The sequence below is a fragment of the Diplotaxodon limnothrissa genome, linkage group LG16, assembly GCF_057381915.1.
Source record: "Diplotaxodon limnothrissa isolate DT_005_m linkage group LG16, D_limnothrissa_male_GT1.1, whole genome shotgun sequence".
NCBI lineage: Eukaryota > Metazoa > Chordata > Actinopteri > Cichliformes > Cichlidae > Diplotaxodon > Diplotaxodon limnothrissa.
This window is the reverse complement of record NC_140611.1, coordinates 16916299-16940329: the sequence shown is the minus strand read 5'-3', so window position 1 is coordinate 16940329 and position 24031 is coordinate 16916299.

Genomic DNA, 24031 nt, shown 5'->3' with positions numbered 1-24031 from the left:
AACCCCGCAGGGTCATACTTAAAAAGAATGCTTTGCTTCTTACGCTTTTATAAAAGCTGCAAGTTTTTCAAACTGGACACAGACTTCTGAGGGGAAATATTTTATTATACACATGGTTTTCTTTTCTCTCTCAAATTTCAAAGGAAATTCAGCAATCTTTTTAACTCTAACATCCCCACAGATAGAGTCAAACTGGTGAGTTCTCTGCGTCTCGCTTCGCCAGTAGTTTCGCTCTAATTTCTTCACGCACTCTCTGATTTTGTTCAGAGACAGAGGATCCTGCAGGCTTGTGTCCTGGTGTGGCATGTTAAAAACGCCACTGCAGTGCAGCTGTCTGTCAGGACTGCATACTTGATGCCAACATTCCTGAGCCAGCGACGAAGCCTGCGCGCATATACAGGCTACGCATGTTTCCATCAAAATAGCTCAGCATTTCAATCAAATGCAGCGTACGCCATTGTGCGTTTTAGCACCGATTAACTGTACTGTACTTTAACCTGCAGGTGTTTGAACTTCGTCCTGCGGCAATCCCTGCTAAACTTCCAGTCCTGTATTCATTTTGCACTCTAAAGACTTGGAAATGTGACCCTGGAGGAACTTGCTTTTGTTCTTTACTGTATTTTCTTGGATTTGGCCCAGAAATAAAGGAGATTACAGCCTTCAGCCCACTCGAGATCAGTGACAGCAGCTTTATAACTCAGCTTAACAAAACAGAATTGACTTGTCGACCACCCCACACACACCCCTCATAATACACTGTGTATATTATGCTACCTATGATGGTTCCACGGGAGCATGCTTGAACTGGAAATATGGGTGTGCCACAATTTGGCACACACACACACACACATATATATATATATATATATATATATATATATATATATATATATATATATATATATATATATATATATATATATATATATATATATATATATATATATGAAACCTCAGTGTGTGTTAGGATTTCTTTTAATGTGACATTTATTGCCACTCCCATCCACTTTCACCTTCAGGCAGTTTGAGTCCTCTTATTAAAATGTTGTAACTACACCCATTGCAGGCTTGACTGAACATGCTTTAAATATGAGAATCGCTCGGGTTACATATGGTCATATTTGAAAGCCAAAATATACGAGGAAAACATGTTTCTAATGTATACAGCAATTTTATTTAATATTACACAAAAGTCATATTGACTCTTGCACTTTATTTCACAATTATTAGAGATTTCTTTTAAAGTCTTTATGGTTTTCTAAATTGCCTCTGCTTTTTCATCTTATGGCTTTCTCTTAACTTACAGCAAAGTCTTTTTTTTTTCTTTTAAGAAATCATCTTACCTTTTGCATTTTAAGATAACCATTATCAAAGATTTTTTTCTACGTATATTTTATAAGATGGTGTGATCATAATATTAAGGGTGGCTTTTAAACTCTTACCTACATCAGGATGAGTCACCCCCAAGAAAATGCTTGCAATTTCAGATTTTTTAATAATGAGAAAAGTTTTTTAGAAACATATTCAAATGACTGCTGATCATCCAATTGGGAGCTGACTGATTGCCTGTCATGTGCTGACCTTTAAAAGTGCAATATAAATCCATGGATGTCTCAGCTGCAAGAGGAGCAACTGTCATTCTTGGCTCTTCCTGTACAGTGAATGTGAGCCGAGCCCTCCGCCATATCCCTCGTATTAAAACCTCACAATATGCCCAACAACTGCACAGCGGAGGACAGAGAATGCACGGTATGTGCTTACAGCATCACAACTCCTGTCTCCTTTCACATGGACTAATATGGCCAAGCCAAAATGGGATCGGACAATAAACACATGCATCACATTACTACTGTTGGATTAACGTTTTCGTGCTTTCTTTCTTTTTCTTCCTTTGAAACGAAACAGCTTAATAAGAAATAAATTAGCTGGTTTGTTTTTGTGTAACTGGTATAAATTGTGTTTATTTGTGCTTGTTTCTTGTCTTGAATAATCTGAGCTCTTGTGAAATTTGCAACACAAGAAATACAAACAAATCTAAGTTACCCTCTATATTTAGTCATCTTCAAGCAGGTGCTTTTCACACCCACCAGAGGGCAATGGTCAGCTGCAGTTGGATATCTTTTTTCCTCATTTGTGCATTTACATAGTGTAGCTTTGTACTGCAGAACCATCAGAGTTTGTGTGCTTTCTACGTAGTTTTATATAGTGTATAATCCCCCCCCCCCACACACACACACACGAGTGTAATGGGCAGTGGGTTGACATTTTATGCAGTAAATCCACACTTTAATTTAGTGCTACTAATTTTTTAAAGCAAGACCTTTTCTTTCTTTCTTTTTTAAATCTGGGTGGTTTTTTAACTAGACACGTAAAGTTGATTTTAAATCACTGGTTATTTTCATTGTAAATTAAAAGCTTGACTTGACTGAACTGGTGCAAGGACAATTATGTTTTTAAAACCTGCTTAATGCAAATTCTCTTTGACTTTCTATATAGTCTTTAAAACATGAAGCAGGCACTCTGCATTATAATTCATTTGATGTCAGCTTTACAAAGCCTGCCCTTGAAAAAATACAATCAATAATTTTTTCTTTGGCTTTATTGTTTTGTCTCAAGTTTGGCTGTGTTACAAGCTTGGCTTGTTGACTGTGCACAGCATTTATCTGATCTGACACAGTTTCATTAGGCATTAGTAATCATTTCCATAGCACACAACATTAGAGTACTCCTGTTTGTAAAACAGCAGATGAGGCTAATGCCGTCCTCTAGGGAGAAATTCAATATAATTCGTTAATTAAATGGAATAATTTAATTACAGTAACTAAGAAAGCATTCATCAATATAATTGTTTCTGGAGCCACCATTATAATTGAGGTTTAAGTGAAAACAAGTCCGTTTCTAATGTTGGTAATGTGCTGACATAGTTCTCCCACCCTCCATTTGTTCCTCTCTCTGATCTTCCACCATGCCATTTCTCCACAGTGTTTCTGTTTGATAGCCAGCCATACCACATCAGCAAGACCAAAACATTTATTACAGCCATTTAATTTAACCTCTCTACAGGCACGGACAAGAAGACAGAGATGATAGCACAGCCGCACTGAAAGACTCTCGCTGTTCAGTTTCTAATCTGATCCTCTCTGTTGCCCTTTCATAAAGACACCAGAGTATTACCTTGACTCCAAACATACCTCTGCCATTTAAACTGTCTTAGATTTCACCACAAAGACGGCCAAATAGAGTCCAATTCATTCTTCAGGGCCCAAATAATAAAACATAATTTTCGCCTAATCTGCCTAAAGAATGTCCTCTGTTTGAAGTTGACAGTGCTCTATCTTCTGAGAGGAATAATTGCCTTTTGAGTACAGCAGGAGAGGCCACTGAGGTAAGCCTGTCGAGGGTCTGCACCTTACAGGTGTGCCCTTGGACAGACAACCTCCTCGTTGTTCTTGGGAGAGTGAGGGAGAAAGGGAGAGGGCGAAGCCAGACTGAAAGAATTCATCTGCCAGTTGAAACGTTACGAGGCAGTGGCGGCGGCACAGCAGCAGCAGCAGCGCTCTGTGTTCTCATATCACCGTGTGGCTAAAGTGAAGTGAACAAAGAGACAGTGATCTCCAGTAATTCCTCCTGTCTGGGTACAGCCGACCACTTCTTGTCATTAAAGTTTTATCATGTTGCTTTTTATCACGACCGCTTCGTGAAATTGACCTGGTTGTAATCTGTTTAATTTCGATGACTGCACAGTGACAAAGTTACTGACAGTTATTGTCTAGAAATGTAAACGACACTCCTCTCCGTATAGTGCAGGCTTTGTGTGCTTCCACAGGCAAATTTCAATCCGTCAGCCTCGTCTGGCCACAGTGATTCAGCGCAGCCATTGATTTGTAAGTTAAACATTAATTTCCCAATCATTTCGCTCAAAGTGTGTGCTATTTATCAGTTATGCGAGATAGTTATTTTGTAGCTATCTTTCTAAGACAAACTCAGTCTCTGCTTCATTTGTCAAACTTCTTCCTGGATTTTTAATGGGGGCCTATTAATTGAGCAGAGAAATCTGTCCCTTTCTGAACATGGCACTGAAAGCTGCTGAACAGCTGTCCCAGCTCTGGAGAATCATATGGAAGAATGCATTATCGGCCTTGTTTGAATATTCCCTTAGATTTGGAATAATCAGGCAGCTATTCAGCAATGAGATGGCCATGCACAGATGCCAAAGCACAGCTGAGGGAAGCACAATGGTGTAATGCCGATGAAACACACACTGACACACACACACACACACACACAACCAACGCCATGGAAAACGTGAATAATGCAGGTGCGCTTTATTTCTGTACGGTGTGCTTATCATACATAACAGCAGGACACTTTCTTTCAGCCCTTTTATCTCCTTTTTTTCTCCTCTCTTTCGTCGTGCCTTGTTCAAGGTGATCCTAGCTTTGCATATGGCTGATTAATCTTATTGCACAGTAGCTAACATTGATCACAGAAATGATTAGAAATGCATTAGTCAGCAGACTGTTTGGAGTGGTTGGGTTTAAGTGCTAGTGCCAAGCCATTTTCCATAGGTGTCCATGTTTTTAATTTTGTTATATAGAATTTTGCAAATGGATGCATGCATGCGGCCCAAATACAGCATCAAAGCTTTAATGCTTACAGACATAATTTAATCTCCTAGATGGTAGGACTGATGGGCTGTGTAGAGAAGGCATCCCTGCTAAATTCATTATGCTAAAAGTTGCTAGATCTCACTAGCTGATGAGAGAAACAGAGTAGCAGCGCGTATGTTTGTATTTTTTGCTGTGCAAGAAACTGGCACTGCATTGTCGAAGAAAGCTTTCCCTCTATCACTTTTGTGTTTGTGTGTGTCACGGACTTATTTTAAACTTAAATCTAAGTTTAAAGAAGAACAAGCACATTTTAAAAGTGTTCACATTTATTAATTGCACAAAACAGACTGAAGAACACACTGAGGTGCTTCGGTGCTGTGTCTCTTATGGTATGTGGATTATAATTTACAACGGCTCTGCAAAAGTACAACACCTCCAGAGTTCTTGGACCTAAACAACAATAGCATGTTACTCTTTATGACTTTGAAGCCAGCTGTCACGATGATGACATTTAATTTCCCTTTTGACAATACATTTTCACTCTTGTGTATAAAGGCGTCACCGGGCTGACATATTTTATTGAAAAAACTACAGATGTGAAGCATTTTGTTCCAAATTTTCGAACTTTGCCAAGCCACCCAGTGGGCCGTGTTGATCTGGCTCCCAGGCTGCATGTTAATTACGTAAATGATACCGACTTCTGTACAAAAGCTTCAACTTCTATAGTCTCTAATTTGGTATTTATACCCCATTTCAAATGTTTAGTACTGTTTGTGCTAGCATTAGTAAATATCAAACATGGATCACAGCATAGTTAGACGGTTACACAGCATTTATTCTCATCAATAAATTGTCTGTGTGGGGCACTTTGGTTGCTTTGGCCATGTGTTTAGGATTGTCAGTGGCTGAATGATGAAATGTCATACAGTGAGTTTTGATGCATTTGGCTGAAGGTTAGCACACAGGCTTTACTTTACACACTTTAACGTGCAAGTGGGAAAGTCCTTTTGCTTTAAAACAGTGCTGTTCTTTAAACACTTCAAAATAAAAGTTAAAGTTGAAGCTGAGGATCTTGCCTCTATCCCAACATGTTTTTTTTTTTCAAAACCATTTGTCATTTGTCTCCTGACCTCGCTGACAGCTCCTCCTCCTTCTCGCTCATGCCTCAGATGCCGCCTTTAATCATTAAACAAAGTCCTTCTTCATCCACAACACTTCCTTTCGTCTTGTGATTTCAGAGATACTGGGGGGGTTTAATCTAAATGCCTTTGTACCTTTTACTGTGCTTTATTATGCTGTATTATTATAGAACGTCCATACCCAAACCCAAGGTGGAGTTGCACAAGGTTAGTTTTAAAGGTGATATGTACTGGACAGAGATGAGATGACAAGGAGAGGGTAATGTTTGCAGGTGCAAATAAAATCACGGCTAATAAGTTGCAAAACAGGGCATGAAAGAAGAGAAGTGACTGATATGAATTGAATGACAAATTGTCAACACAGCTTAAGTAAATTGGGTTGTACAATAAAATGGGCTCGATTACTTAGCAAAGGACACTGTTACAATTAACAAATAGCTTCCTTCCAGCAGCATAAGTGCAAGCCATAAGAGTCCCACCAAGACAACTCTTGCCACATGTTCAACACTCCCCATTAAAAACCTGGGAAAATTAATGAGCTTCCATTGGCACCCTCACAACAAAGGGATCTATAAAGCAGCCTTAATGTTCTCAGGGAAACTTTACTCTTCAGTAGTTCCCAATCAACCGGTAGCAGCAGATTTTGTTTTATTTCCCTTGTAACCTACAACAGGAGCTAAAAACGCTACTCAATGCAACTTTACATAAATGTTTTCCCTGATTGAAATTGCTTACAGCTCGCTCTTAATTAACAATTTGTCAATAATTAACCATGTTGGGTTATCAAAAATATAATTGTGTATGAATGCACGCTTTATGTTTAACTAACAGCTGAGCAGCGTGTTTTCAAAAATCTATAAGTCTGCAAACTATTGCCAATTATAGCGACAGTCATTAGTTATTTGCTCTTACCTCTATCATCTGAATTACCTAAATAAATAAATTAAATAATCACCCCCACCCACCCACCCTCCCACCCACACACACACACACACACACACACACACACACACACACACACACACACCCTCCCACCCACACACACACACACATAATGTAAATGAAGAACAAAATCTTCTCATGTTGTGTGTTGTGAGCATTGATTTGTACTTTCTACCTGCTTGTACACAATTAAGAACACTTAGGAATCAAAGAGCGCAGAGGTTTGCAGAAAGGTATTAATTAGAACTTTATTTATGCAGATGCTTTGCAAATTTGCATAAAAAGCAATTCCACAGATGGGTTTATGGCAGTAATGACTGTTCCAGTCTGCAATAAAACATCTGCTTAATCACAACAGAGACAGTCAGTGGCTGCTGTGAAAACAGGCTGTCCAAGTACATCTCAAAGAAAGTAGTGAGGAGAAGAGCTCGTGTGGACAGGTCAGGGGGAAAAAATAGTAAAGCGATTTTAGAAAAAAAAATTGTGAAAGTTAGTTAAAAGAGACACACTTCTCCCAAACATTTCCCGGTGCTGCTTTGAGTGCTCTGATGTCGAGAAAAATACCCTTATCGTGTTGGCAGAACAATCCACTTACTATGTTTAAGAGAAGAGAGAATTTTGTTCCAAGTCAAGCCAAGTCTTTGTCTATGTGTGCCAACTATTTTGAAAATATTCCACTTTGTGTCTTTTTTAATCTGGGAGAGCCACACACAGATACAAGCCTTTGCACAAACACCCACACACACATAGCAGTGTGGCTACAAGGTCACTCCAAGTATTGATAAATCACCCAGCTGTGATTCCCTCCTGACAGCTCAAACTAACATCAAGCTGGATGGGGGAGAACAAAAGACCATCAAGCAGCCCTTTTCCTGACACTTTTATTCAATCACGGCCAGATTGCTTACGACAGCACCAGCAGCTGTTTCGTCTTCATCTTTCCCCATTTGATAAAGCGTGTCAAGTCATATTTCTGTAAGTACTTCACCTCACCCCATACTGTGCAGATCCACAGCGATTCGGCATATGCACATTCCACATGAGGGAATCGTCAAATGGGTCAGGGAGTAATGACACCCCTCTGAAGGTCGCAGCACACTGGCGTGGGGGTGGGAGCAGGTAGGTGGGTGGAGGGTGCGCATGTAAGGGGGTGACGACAAAGCAACAAGCTGAAGGTCAAAGATAAGAACAGCCGCAGAGATATCTAAGATAGCCAGCAGAAATTAAACAATGAAGGAAAGGCAGTAGGGCTTTGATTGTGTGATTGTGTTTAAGAGAGGAGGGGGGGCGTTTGTTGGGATTGTTATTTTGGGATCACCATCCCATTTGGAGCTCTTCTGTTGACCTTTTTCCTCATAGGATGGAGGTTGGTGATAGGACAGCGAAATATTGCAGATGTCTATTGTTTGTTTTTGATCAGACATCAGGGCAAACAGAAACGACATTTCCATTTAGCAACAGCCTTTTAATGTTTACATTTAAATTGCCCTCACAGGCTCTGTTTACTTGTGCAAGTTTCCGAATAATTATTACAGGTGCTTCAGTTTATTGTGAGTAGAGTGAGTGTCATATTTAAAAATAGTGATTACATTCACTGAGAAACTATTCGACACCCAGAGACATTTCGTTAACACCAACTTGAGGGTCATATTTATTGTTTAATTTCTTGAATACAATTTCATGTGTTTCATGGAAATCTGTTGTTATTCAGCTGTTTAAGCGTGGGCGGTTATTATATGGAATACACGCTGGAGTGCCCCAGAGGATTATCTAAAAGCATTAACAATTTAAAGTTGTCCAGCTATTTAATTTATGCTCAACTACTATCAAACATATTATATTTTCATTTTTAAATCTGTACCATACATGTTGCAAATTAGGAAATGCGAGCATGCTAATATGAGAAACAAAGATGGTGCTAACCATTAATTAACATTTAAGATGAATTTATTCGTTAGCATTTAGCATGGTGATGTTGCATGTTGTGCAGAGCTAAATGTTAATAACTGTTGAGCAGGAGGTATGTATTTTAGCTATTCTTTTTTCATTAATGTATCTTACTATAATGATCAACACTATAAACATACATTGTTGAATTTAGGTGTACATTACATGTGTGTTGTTGACATTAACGTATACGTTGTGAGTATGTTGTTGACTATGTGTATATGTTACGTGTACGTTGTTGTTTCTAAAGATGTTTACACCATGGAAGAAAAGCTGGCTACGGTTTCTGTAGAAAAAATTACAACTGACTTTTTTATAACTTCATCCAAATGTTTTCTTCTGCTTATGTCATGAATCGCTGTGTGGCAGGCAAGCAGGAGTGGTGGACCCAAAATGCAGAACTCAGACACGGAAGTGAAACTTAAGGCGCAGCTTTATTGCTGGGAAAAACCTCGTACAAACTAAACTCACCAAAAGAAAACCAAAAGTCAGAACAGAGGAACCAAGGACTGAAACACTGGAAAGAAACACTAAACTGGAGCAGGAGACCAAACACTAGGAACATAGAAGCAGAACACACAGCTAGTTGAGGGTACGACACGACACTGACACAGAGAAACACAGGGCTTAAATACACAGATGGCAGTAATCAAGGGATGAGAGACAGGAGGGGAACACACCTGGGAGAAATCACAGCTGACGAGACAGGGGAAACGTAAACTGAGCACACTCACATACGACACAGACCTTCACAATAAAACAGGAAACTCAGACACATGGAACCAGACAAGACATTGAACTAAACAGACAGATTCACAAACAGATGGGGTGACACCATAGACAGAGACACAGACTCAAAGGCAGACCAAATATAACACACAGAACTCAAACAATAATAATCATCATCATAAACTAGAAAATGATAACTAAAAGCGCTGGGTCACCGACCCAGGACCATGACAGCTTATCCAATTCAGTGGAAGGAGGAGCTGGAGTCAGCTCTCATGAGTACACCCCTGACAGTTCACCGGTATATCGAAGGGCTAACACAGAGACCTATGGCCAATTTAGTTAACCTAACCCAACTAACTGCTTGTATTTGGACAGTTGGAGGAAACCGGAGTACACAGAGGGAACCCTTGCACACACACAAACTTCATGAAGAAGATCCTCAGTTGGCTGGTGGATTCGAACCCAGGATCTTCTTGGTGTGAGGTGACAATGCAGACCACTGCACAACTCACTAATGTTAGTTTTTATTAAGGCTTAAAGTTACATATTATTAGGGACAAGGTTGCATTGCTTGCCAACCGGGCTAATTAAAATGGATTAACTGTACAAAGAGCCTGTCCAAAAATCTGTGCAAAAGATTTGGTGAGTTCATTATTAGAATTCTGTATTTGTATTTTTGCAATCCCCCCACAAAGTCTATGAAAGCACCTTGCTAATCAAACTTGCTAGCTTTAGTGGATAACTTAGCCTTTTGCCTCATCATCCAAATATAGCACTTACAAGATGACATAATAATTGCGCAAATCTTAAAATGGAGACTTCACAAATGGCTAATGGCATAGAGCCTGCTTAATCTTTAACTGCATTACGATGGTGGTAGATTCACTAGTAGTTCTGATTTGATAAGTGTTGTCCTGCCACAGACTTCACTGAGCCTTTTAGTTTTCAATTGAGAAAATACAGGTCCATCAAATACCGCGATGTACAGATTCAAAGGTCTGAACCAAGGTAAGCCTACACCATCTATTAGGGGTCTAACGATACACAAAATTCACGGTTCGGTTCGACATTTTGGTGTCACGGTTCGATATTTTTTTGATACAAAAAATGTTCATGCCTTTTTAATTTGTCATTTATTAAAATTATAAATATATATTTTAACTCAAAAGTACAGTTTTAAAATTTAATGTTGCTGAAACAAAATAATAATAATTAAAAAAAATCTATCTGATCGAGGAATCGCTCATCTTTGGAAAAGAGAGTTTATTACAGAGAAATGGCTCTTTCCAAAATAAAAGCTATACTATACGCTTCTTCTGGGCTATATTCTCAGCAGCACATTAAACATATCAGGTCCCCATAAGGAGAATCATGTGCTAACGGCTGTCTAAATGACTCGGGTAAAGTTTGTAGCATGCATGCTTGTTGTTTTTGTCTGCTTCCACTTGTCTTTGCACTAGGATGATGTTGGTGTAAATGTGTAGTCATATTCGTTGTGTTCCCACAAGTGCTGTCAGCGTTAATCTCGTTAAAATGACATTAACCCCATAACGCGGCAAATCTCCGTTAACGAGTTACCGCAGATCGCCCTGTGCGCGGGGCTGGACGGCATCAACACGTTATCAAGCTAACTGCGCTAACGCACTAGTTCCCACCAATTGAGCATTGCGTGGCACATCCGACATACTGTTTTACTTTTGTCCATGACCATCAGGGTCATGCTTCACAAGAAAACCAAGATAGTTCCAAACGCCAGATCTGAATGAGGGTGGGGGAGGTTCAATTTCGGGTAGCGTTGAGGCAGTTGCCATGTTGCAACGAGCTTAGCTTCTGTCTCGCTAGCTTGCGCTGCGCTCAGTGGATCTGCAGTCAACAGTGCAGCCTAGGCGGAGTAGTCAAACTCAGATTCACTGAGCGCTCAACACAGACAGCATCGTCAGAAGAAAAGTTGATAAAATAAATAAATGTATTGTTCGATACGCGTACCGAACCGAAAGCACTGTATCGAACGGTTCAATATTGATACGAGTATTGTTGCACCCCTACCATCTATATCAAAACAGTATTGTGTATCATTGCAGTTTCACTGCCAAGATTCAGTAACACAGATGTTCAAAGCACTTCTAATAGCTTTTCATCTGAGAATGTACTGCAACTTAAAAAGCATGCAAAGACAATGTCCTTCAAATACAACACAAGTAAACAGTCAAAAACTTTGCTAAATACACACATTGAAATCAGTTACTAGGATTTGCTGCTAGTGACAACAGAAATAAGTTTACCTATATTGGTAGCGCATCTTCTAAGTCACCAAACACACCATATCCCAGCTGGGGTTTCTTTCACATGTAAATGTTTCCATTACCGTCTAGTAAAAGTTGTAGTACTAGATGTTGTAGTAGTAGATCCATTTTTAAAAAAATGTGTTACTCTTTCTGCTTGTGTGCTTGTTTCGTTAAATTGATGAAGGTGTTTTCATAATTTCTTAATGTTATATCTATTTGCACGAAGAAATGTCACACAATTCACTATTTTTGGTCAGGTGCTGTCCTGGCTTGTGTAGATGGTTGCTAGTTTTGTAGGAAAAGAGATGTGTAAATCAGGTGGAATGTTCGCATCAAAAATGGGACAGCTTACTCCACTCAGACTTGGCCTGATTCCCAGGAATGCAGTTAGCTAGCACACAGTCACCGCCTATTCATGGTGGCACAGCTGCTGTGGACATATGTTTCCCACCAAAGAGGAGGACATCAACCAAGCACACCTTGAACAGGTGAGCAGATGAATGGCTTTCGATCCTTTGACAGTCTGCCCTCGTCTTGTTGTTTTTTCCCTTGCTCAACAAATAAGTTCCTCCTCGGTGTGGCCTAAACTTTTCTGTTCATCCATCCGTGACAAACCGAGTGCATAAAATGTGACAGTAACAATATTGATTTTTATTTAGTTGGATAACGTAGATCAGTAATTTTAATCATGTTTGACTATTTTCATTTAAACAGGGTTTTTCAGCAGGACAATGAATGTAAAGGAATGGCAATAAGGAATATTATTAGCCAAAGAGCGCACAAAGGCTTTTTTCCAACCTCTCAGCAAATGACCAAATGTGAGAGAAAAGATTACATTTATTCATAGCTGTCTTTCATCAAGAAGCTTAAAACCTAAACTTCAAATGTAACCCCAAATTATATGCATATTGAGCTGACCTCTTTCACCCTTTTTCTTAAAGCCATAGAGGAGGTGTGATATGCAAAAACCCACAGATCCTTCAGCTCATCATTTAGACGATTTCAGCACTTTTGGTTTTTCAGCCGTCCAAGGGTGATCACGTTAGTCACTAATAGATAAAGAAGAAGCTCCTCCATTAGCATGGAGGTCATATGTGTAATGTCAAAACTCCCAAACCTTGCTGTCATTGCAGTCAGAGGAAAAAACAACGTGACTTACACTTAAAGCTCGCTCGATGCAATGTAAAACACTGAATTGTGAAACAGAGAAAAGCGCCAGATAAATGCAATCCATTCTCACATTATCCGTTGTTAACTCTCATGCTTTTGTCACCCATCTCTACAGCTATGACCTATTAGCTTTAGTGAAGTGCTCTGAGGCCACGGAACCATGTGAAGGTTGTTCACCCATCCAACAGAGCCATTTACAGGAGAGAGACCCCAGAGCCGAGCTGCAGCAGCTCTCTAATGACTCTATCAGCTACACTGATGGGAGCAAATGGCACACACATTCCCTGAGCATGCGTTACATTTTCTCTATGTATTTTCATTATTGTATTGTAATGGTAATGCATAAGTATGCATGTTAGGACAATGTAAAACAGTTAACTCTGCACTACAACAATATCGGTTATATTTTTCCAGAATCCATCACATTTAGACACACAGAGCGAGCAGGTGCAGGTTTCATACAGAAGAAAATGTAGTGTCATTCCACTGCTATCTTAAGTCTCTCGCATGTTTTTAAAGGATCAATTAGCTCTTTAACCTAAGATATGACCTCAGTGTAATTATTGTTATTTCCAAGGGAAGCGGGGTTGATCTAGCACCTCAATCCAACAATTACAGGAAACTTTGTATAAGATAAAAACAGCATACAGTATGTGTGTCCCTTTGTGAAAGACACTGTGAAGTCACAGGAGTATTCATTAAGGCCTTTGTGTCCTGTTTGAAATAGTGCCGTTAAAGGCTTTAGCTGTGGGCATCTCTCTGGAAGAGATATAATGATCCTCCAATTAGAGACAGAATCGTGAGACCTGTTTATTAGTCTTAATTCATCTCTTCTTTGTGCTGAGCATATCAAATACCACAGAGGAAAAAAATAATCAACAATTTACCAACCGTAATTACAAATCTATTAATAGTTTCCCAACAATGACGTGCAACTGTATTCACATCATTTTCGACTGTCATGAACAATACTGCGGCAGCGTCGATGTATCCATTAAAAACTGCATTTCTCTCAGCTCGGTGACATCTTGCATTTCAAAGATGACTCGGAGCCTCTTCAGATAAATTACAGTTTTTCATTAACAAGAATGGTTTGGGTATTATTAAATCTAAATGGAGTTTCAGACACCACTCTACATTTTCAGCTTATCAAACAATAGCAGGCTTTTGTGGCTGTAAAGGTTTTTTCCATTAAGAAGAAGAAGATTGAAGAAAAAAACAAAAAAACAACCTGCAATGCATATTTCAGCGTTTTATTTAAGGAAGTAGAAACATGACAAATTACGTTTATTTCTCCTCATGCATAGAATCATTAGTAAATGAGCCCATCTGCTAACTGGCCAGCTTGACCCTCTTTTTTACTTTTCATGTTAGCACCACAGTACTACAGCTAAACGTAGCCCAGGGGGACACACTGCAGTGGTGCAGTAGAAGCTTAGCACCAACAACTTATAAAGATGATGATTTTATTGATCAGGGAAAACCCACTGAATACACAATTCTAATAACTAAAATTTTAAATAATTTTAAAAAATCACAAAAAAAAATCACTAAAATATTAAAACGCTGCAAAGTAATCTATTACAGTAGATGTTACTGAAGTAAAAAAAAACAACTCACTACAGGAGAATGGTCACAGATTATTTAAATTACTATTACTCATTAAATATAACTATATAAAGATTATTTTACTGTTGTAAATGATCTGTTTGGAGCTCAGTTGTTACTTATTAGACTTGATCTAAATATCATTTCCACTGTAGTCACCAGGAGGAAAGCACAAAGAGAACAAGGATCGGGGTGGGCAGCCTTTTTGGTGGTGAGGGGAAGAGAACACAGGAAAAAACCTTGAACCTCGACAGAACAAAACATACATTTTGGGAAAATAAGTCAAGTTAAAGACATGCAGCAGTAGCAACAAACAAATCTGTAGTGAAAAGTGGGGCGACGAGGAGAAGTGCTCAGTACATCATGCAAGCTCCCCCTGGCAGCCTAAACCTTCAGCAGAATACCTGTGGGATGGTTTGGGTTCTCTTCATCCAGCCCTACCCATATGCTTTATCAAAAACCTCAACTTAAAAGTAAAGTAGGAGCATCTATTGGAGGATGAGATGAAGGCGCTGCCTCTCATAGTATATTGTATAAAACTCAGGAAACTGAAAGCAATAATGCAAATACAAATGCAAATATTTAGGTGTTACTTAAACTAGTCTTTTAATCCTTTCTGGTGGCAAATACAGTTTATATGTTCTATATGGTCAAATATGATTTCTTGAATAAATTCTGTTCATTTGGAAAAGTTTAATTAAATGGCATGAGCCTTCGACTGGTAAGGGATTAAACATCCTTGCTAGGTAGCCAGGTTAACTATTAATACGTCAGCACAGGCTAATTCAAATATGAGCACCTGCTGCACCAACAAACAAATGACTTAAGGTTTTTTACCACCACACTTCCAAGTTTCAAAAACATGTTACTTCGCAATAGAAAGGACCAAGTGAGTTCCACGTTCATTCATTTAAGGCATATTTGCACTACAGTTTCAATAACGTTACGGTGCCAGTTGCTCAGTTTTTGGCATCTGATATAGTTGCTGGTACTAATGTGACCAACCAACATAAAGAATTGGAAAATTTGGCGTGGGGTGCTCTTTATTTACTCTGGATTTTACTCAACCATTAAAAGTGATTAGCTGAAATCACTGATGTTGCCTTTAACCCAACCACATATAACGGTTGAGGAGAGCTTTAGAAATACCCAGCCCTGTTTTGCAGTGACCACTCCTTGTTGGAAAACAGTGCAGACAAAAAACGTCCTTTGTCTACCGTGTTGCACGTATACTAGATAAAAGTGAAGCTTATGACCACATTCACTAATCTGAAGATTTGGAACACTGACTGCCAAACTTGATCCTAGCTACTGGATATTATAAATCTAAAATGATTAAAGTTTTAGGCAGGGTCACCCATGATGTAGGTTCTTTCTGTCACTGGGTTTACCAAGCATTGGATTGTTCACTCACTGATAGTTGACTTGAGCTGGGTTTGACCATCATGAGATACGTTCGTTTGACTTTTCTGTCAAAGTGACCTTGATAAGGGCAAAAAGCTGAAACATCATTCTAACAATAAAGTTGTTATATATACTCTAAGAGTTGCTAAAATATATAACACTTTTGTTGAGACTGTGTCAAAGTTCTGTTAATCCATCCTTGTAACTCATCATGCTTTATTGGATGTTTCTTTTTCCACTGCCAGCAGTGACACTATCAGCTCCTTCAGAACATCAGAATTTGGGGCTGAGGGAAGGTTTCTGAACATTAAAGTTATAGACGGTGATAACAGCCAAAATGATTGTTGAGCAGTTAATGGTAGTTTTTTCATTGCACTTGCATGATAAAGGGACAACTACGGTAGATTATTACGGTATTGGTAAATTTACTATAGAATTGTAATTATGACAGAAACCAAATTATCGTGTCACGTTCTTACTACCGTAATGATTTACAACCTAAGGACTTCCAGCTCTTTAATCATAGTGGCTACTGATTTGGTCTGAATGTAAATGTAGATTGGATCATGGACAATCTTTGCATGTGTTAACGGAAAGTCATTCATTTATATGCAGCCATTCCATTTTCCCTGCTGTTTTTCTTCTTTTTGTCTTTACCGTTTCCTAGGATGGACATGCTTGTGATTGTTATCTGAATATGTAAAAAAAAATCTACGTATATTAGTGTAAAAATACAGCGAATGCAAAGCTTACAGCATATACAATTAAATTTATGTGTAAAAGGGAGAGCATGCTTTGATTTTGTAGGGTTTAGGATTTTTTGAGATGTCAAAATACAGCACTTCTATCAGATAAAACAAAATCATACTTTAAGACTTCACCTATAGTAAGCAACACTGTAAGTACCACATTAAACACACTTTACGTGTTCGCAAGTTAAGGTGTTAAAATGTGCATCTTTTCCTGAAGCTTTGAAGAAAGGTTAATATATCTGTTGTCTTCCGGTTAATTTTTATGGCTTATAATACTGTAATACCCAGAATCTTTAATGGAAAAAATGTAGATAATATAAAATATTCAGCTGACAGCCATCCATTTGTAAAGGTGCAGACTGGTTAAGATGCAGTTTTTGTTAAGGGCAGTAAATGTGAATAACTGTCTTCATAGACGATGTATTTAATACAGTAAATACAGAAAAATAAGATTAGCTGTTTTTACTTTTACAATGATTTTTAGTATAGGGAATTAAAAATAAACAAATGCATGTGCTTGCTGGGCATCTAAGTGAGACGCACTGAGGCCCTGCTGTCTTTTGGGACAGGGCAGCTCTACTTTGGACAAATTAATCTCCAGTAAAGATGACTTAGATCAACTTTGAAAAACACTAAGATGAAAACCCATAAAATGATTACGAACGGCGGCCAGAATGACAAGTATTATCAACAAAAATTAATCAGGTGCATCTTTTCATGAACTCAATTAATAATGTGCAACAACGGGGTCTTTTTTCCCTGGAATGAAAATTAATTAGCAGGGGAAGGTCACTCGGAGATGCTGACATCACTCATCAGGCCGCTGTGGCAGTTCTAATTATTTGTCTTCCAGGCTTGGCTGATCAAAAATTATTGCCATACCTGAGCAACATTTAGAAAAAAAGCTTTGTTTAAAGCGCTTTTAATTAGACCTGCTATTTGATTAATGCAGTGTAAGCGCTCAGGATCGGCCCTCTTATCAGCATTTCTGACAAGTTTGCTGGGTATTGTTGTGTGAAAGACGTTTTACTGACGCTAAGCGACTGTTTAGTATCTAATTCGTTCACTTTAGTTGCAATTAAAAAGCTATTTACTGCGAGAACACTTGTTGATGTTAATATAGATGTTGTAAACTTTGACAAAGCACTGTGTATCAATACTTGAAATATGGCATTAAGCGATAATATTAATAAACTACAATAATATGGATTAGATCAAAGAGTAGCTTCTGAAAAACTTGCAGCGTTACACTCAGTCATTTTGTTTTGCTGTGAATTGCGCAATGATTGCCCAGGTCGCTCTCTGCAGATCCTTCGAGAGAGCAAGTGTAGCTGCAAGGTCCTGCAATTTATTGTGTTTCAGTCAGACATAATTAATACGAGAAGACAAAGGTCACACACAGCCAGCACGATTACCTAACCCCCGCCTGATAACATATCTAGTCACCGCTGGCTCCCTCGGTCACGTACGGAGAGGACTAGAGTTGGGAAAAAGGCTTTATCGAGTTCTTGCGTTTTTTTCCGCAGACGAGTTTTCCCCTTACGTTGTTATCGTGTTGACTCGTCGTCTGAACTATCTTCAAGCCTTACTACATCAATTCACATTACCTGCAAATTAGCAAAGTTCTACTTTCAAGCTCTCAGTACATTTGATCCAAATAGACTCTAAATGCCATTTCTGTTCCTATTAACCTACGGATCGGTGTGGCAGATATTTTCATGAGGTTGCTGGGGAAAAAACATGAGGCTAATGGCTTGGTTGTGACAGCGCTATTCATGATGATTTATGATTCTGTGTTTAAGTTGATTACTCCACTGCTGACTCGGAATACTATTTCAATTAGTGCACTGAAGGTCACTCCACGAAATCCCTCCATAATCTATTCCTATTAACACTAATGCGCCGAGTATCCATATCTGTTCACCCTTGTTGATTCAAATCATCCCCACTCCTAACGGCCAGCTTGTTTACCAGTTTACTGGTTTGGACGTATCCTAGATGGTAATTTTCTCTCCTCCGTGTATCATTAATGTCTTCAGTCTTGACACATGGCTAGGAGGGACATCTCAATAGAGCTTGGGTGCATTTTTATGGCTTTTATTATTTCTAATTTGTTTTACAGATCAAGTGATATTTATGCTGAATGAAATTGATCCTGAAAGCCCTATAGGCAAACATGGTAATATTGTGAGGTTAGAAAGCAACAACGTCCTATTACTTGTCATCATGAGAACCAAAATAGCCGCGGCGTGATCAAAATTTTAGAGGTCTAAATTAATTTTACATCACTTTCATTCATACTCCCACTCACCCATGCAGAGGAGGAAATTAGCTACCTGTATTTAATCTAATATGTTCCCACTGTAAGCGCTGGTGGACATGTTAGACTTAATCATTTCGCACTGAATCAAAATGCTCACCAGACAGTGCTTAGCGATGAACAATGTATTAACTTTTAAAGACAAGGTCTCTGAGTTTACCTCCTGAAACAGCGGCCTACTTCATATAACACAGGATACATTACAAATAGAGTGATGTAGCTGGTCTGATTGCTCGTCTTTGTTTTAAAGCTACGTCTTTAATAAACGGATGAAGACCTATGATTAAAACGGTGAAAACTTTAAGGGTTCTTATCAGCCACAGCAGGCCCGTAGGCCCGAGGACAGGAAACATCCTTTTTTTTTTTTTGTGCGAGAAAGGTGAAAGTGCTGACATTGTCACCACTTGATGGGACTCTATCTAAGGGATAGGTGAAAACACTTGGGCACAGTGACATCAATTTTCAAGATGATTTAACTCCATGCTCCTGTGTTGGAGGAAAGAAACTTCAGAACCCTGATTTACCTCCGATGACAGCCACGCGGTCCCCGAAACAATGTTTCCAAGGCTACTAGCGAATGACGAGTGGTCACGTCTGTACAGCCGTCCCCATTGGTTTGATTTATGTGACCAGGATCCAATAAAAATGGCAATCAAATCAACCCAGCCACTTTACAGGTAGAGGGCTGTCTGATTGAGTTGTCGAAGGCATGGCTGAGGCTCAGAATGATTATGCTAGGAAACGGAGAGGGGTCCATCTCTTCGCGCCCAACAAGGACACCATACATCTCCCCATGCAGCTTTCCTACTCCACTGTGAAATGTATCCAAAATAACTGCACACCTACTGCTTGCCTGCCTCCTCTCTCTGAAGGTTATTTGTCGTCTGAAGGACTCTCCCTGTCAGAGTATGATGAATACCATGTACACAGACAAGAGCAGCGTCAGGTCCAGGATTAGCCGGAAAACTCACTGATCTGTGAATAACCTAAAAAAGAGGAGCTGAAGATTAGCAATGATGCTTTTAGGAATGATCCATCAAACTCAACTACCTCAGTCACTCAAATGAATCATCGCACTTGATTCTTTAACCCAGGCGAAGTACGAGTGACTGCCGCACTCCCTGCAGGTCACAGAGATCATTTTGAGGATGTTTATTAAATCAGTGCTATCAATTTTCTTACTGATCATCTTTTATCTGTCCTGTCCTTGGGGATGATTCAAGCACACAATGATGTTAAAGGTTGCGGTATTCAGCTTATGGCTTTCCCATTCAACCTCCAGAGTTCCGCCGGCAGTATTGAATTAGAGGCAATGCTGCAAGATAAAAACCGATACCTGAAATATCCCCCATATTTAGAGGGCTCACGTTAGCTCACTTCTGTTAACAGAGTTACTGTACAAAGGAGAGCAAAAAAGAGCAAACAATAATCATGTGAACTATTTACCTTGGCTTTGAACTAATGACAACTTAGGCAGGCCTGTTTACTGTGCATGAGGAAGCACACATTCAGGAAGTAAATTGGATCAAAGTACAAGCAGCTGCTTAAGTACTTACTCGCTTCGATAAGCAGAGTGAAATCACCATCATTGTTGCATTAGAGTGACTTGCCTCAGTCACCGGCAGGAAAGCAGGCAGGAAGAGGAGAGGGGAGCTGATAGTACCAGCTCCATGTGTCATGAAGGAGCTGCTGGCTAACAGCCAGCCCCAAAGAGAACAATTGAACATCACTGTAGAGTCTTTTTGTGTTGGAAACACAATCACCTTGTTGGAGAACAGAAAGCATTGTGCAACAGGTACAAACACATCCTCTAGAACAATAGGTAAACATGTGGAATTTAAAAAAAAGAAAAAAGAGCCCACACATTTCAAGATTTTTATTATGTTTTTCCTTTGTGGTCGTGATGGCAACATGAGTGTTATTTAACTCTTTAAAAACCAAAAACTCTGTCTACCTTGAACTTTAAAAGATACGATAAGCTTTCGATATTTTCTCTTTAGGGCGGCTGTAGAGAGGTAAAAACAAAAAACCCTCCAATCCAAGGCCAATTTGAAATGACATCATCTTATGTTTCCACTGAACTCTGAAGACCTTTCCTCTCCCGCGATGAGGACACAAGGAAAGTTCAAGGATTGAGCAAGTCAGTTGGACTAACATGCCACGGAACAGGAAATAGCCATTCATTGATTTTGTGTGTGTCCAGAAAGATCAATTTTATTCTTCCTTTGTTTTCAGACTACAATGCACTAAAGCTCCTGCAGCAGCAGGATGTTTTTCGTACAAGCACGGCCCAAATGAAGCTATAAATCAAGTGTTGGAGCAGAAACACATAATGTCATCCCCCATAGACCCCGCTATAGTACCACACCTCGAACTCCTTCTCCCTGCTTTCAATCCGTCTGTACAAACAGTCAGAGATCGTCCAACAGCTGCATTAATACGACTGCTGGATTAAAGAAAAGGTAGCGCGGTGGAGTTCTATTGCGAGAAGTTCATGTTAAGACCGCGTTGTTACATTCACTCCTTTATGAGGGTTCGACAGGCGGTTAGCTGATTAAGTGTGTGTGAATGTGCGCACAAGTGTGTGTGCCTAAACTGACACTTTAATTGTATTGCACTCCTGCTATCTGGTGCCGGAGTTAACTCGTAAAAGTGAAGTCTCAAGCAGATTCCCAGCATCTGCCTATTTAAGATTCATAGAAAAGACCATCCACCCCAATCAATATCTACTTGAGATTTAAGTTGCATTATGTGTCCCTTTCATAGGCATGATTTAAAACATCAGCACAAAGTATTCTTAATTTTATTGCCTGTCGTAAATTAAAATTAATGACGCTGACATCCACAATTAACAATGAAAAATGCAGATTCTTATAATTACTTTAGCAGTAATATTGTTTTCTAGCTCGGGCTCAAGGTGCTCCTCACACGCTCCTCAACATTCAGTAAAACACAAAAAGACAGCTTCATTACATTTTATTTGCTATAGGAAACCAAAAAAAGGGTCTAACAAAAATCCACAGCTCATTTGGGAATATCTCGCCATGCATAATTAAGCAAATTTGATTGGAATTAAGCATGACTTCTTTTGGTTGGGTTTTAATGAATGCAAATCAGGCATCTACATCCCTAAGATTAATTTCAGCCAATTAAAAAACAAAGCTTGTTGGAAAGTGTAAAAGTGTTCAAAGCAGGGCAGCAAAGCAGTTTCTCTCTCCCTCTCCCTTTCCCCCTCTCTCTCCTCATCTCATCTTCATAACTTGCACTCAGGAGAATCCCACCCCCCCACCCCCAACTTTGATCATTAGCATGAAGTTACAGGCAAACATTATGAATTCAAATGTGGCAGAAACGCACTGCCAAGATCTTCGTGCCTTTTTTAATCTCAAAGTTGCACCCCTTAATAGTTTTTTTCCCCTCCACGGTGATTGTTTGAGGACCGAGGCTTTAACGGTGACAGGACATTTAGGATTAGCATTTTTGAGAAAGTATACAAACACATGAACCTGAGCATACTCAAATCTGAATTCATTTCTCGCCTGTGACGCGAAGGCACACTTTAGAGCATTAAATATGTCATCGTCCTGGCTTTTGACAGCAAAAAATATGATAATTATTCTGCATTAGTGTGCCCACAATAATGTTGGCAGAACCTAAAATCAACCTTTATCAGCGCTCAAGAGCATTCAATCCATCTGACTTAAGCACTCAGGAGATCTCATTGTGGCATTTTCCATGTGAAAGCACCATTGCACACCAGACCAGTGACAAATAACACAGCTCACACCAATAATAAATGCCAGTGTCAAGCAGAGTCTGTGGCTTAGGTAGGTGTCATTATGACAGCCTCACACTACCCTTCATCTCAAATGTCTTCAAATGTTTTCTTCTCTTTCTATTTTTGCACCTACAACGTCACTGAGTACATCCTGATTATTTAGAGAGTTGCACGTAAACGCTAATGATTGAGTGTAAGCAGGCACCTTCGGGCTAATGCTAATCTGCCTGCACATTGCTCGGAGACAGGCGTGTACATTGATTTGATCTCTCACATCAAAAGACAAACAGCGGTGCAAGTCAGCACTTCCCCAGTCAATGTCATTCCTTGAAGTGATTCCCCCACACGTGCATCTTTATGGGCCTGGGGAGGAAGGGAGGGAATAGTGAATTAGGCAATCAGATCTATTGGCATTTCTTTAAAGGAGATTCATGGTGAGAGGAAAGGGGGAAAGTGAGGAAAAGTGTTTCCTCGTTCACCTGCTAGCCAGAGCCAGTTCTGAGAGGCTTGCTGTGTTTAGATTGCATTAATCCCTCTGTCTCTACCTGTTACAGAGCTTTCATTAATGTTGTCTTTTAACATCAAGTCTCCTGCAGAGTGGGGAATAAGTTGCGAGTGCTCAGAACTCTGCAGAAAGTTCAAAGCGCCACAAGAAACCCTTTATGTGTTCCCTTAATCATTCAAAAGCCCATCCTAGTATGCTACTTGTGTAGCTCCTCCATATGACGAGAAGAATTAATATTTGGCCTCTGATGCATTCTTTTTGAAAGAATAAAGGAATGTGAAGGAAAGCATTATCTATTCAAGGAGCGCAGGGAATACTCTGGCTGCGTCTCAGTTCTGTTGTAGCTGCTGCGTCTCATTTTGTCTGTGGCAGATCACAGGGCTGCAGACTGCTACATTTCTGAGGGAGAGTGGAGAGCGGGAAATTGTACTGTTTTATTAGAACCCTGTGGGAGAGTTTTGTAGAGGCAAGCATGTCATTGAGCCCATTTGCATCATGCCAGCAGTGAATAGATATCACAATATTGTGATACTTAGAATGTGATAGAAACACTCCCACTAAAGTGTGATGATTTTATTCTCGGAGTAAAAGCCCCTGGCGCAACTGCTCGTGATATTCTTCCACGCCGAGGCTCCAGATTCACCAACTTATATTTGGATCATCGCTTGAGTGCGGAAAATATAAGCCATAATAAGCATTATTTCACTTCCACGCTAATCAGTCGTCCTTTCACTTCTTTGTATTTCTTGTCTGTTCGTCGTCCCCTTCGTTAATGTATTAACTCTGACGCCTCTGGCTTCCCCCCCCCTCTTTTTTTTCATTCAGTAAAGCCTCATTGC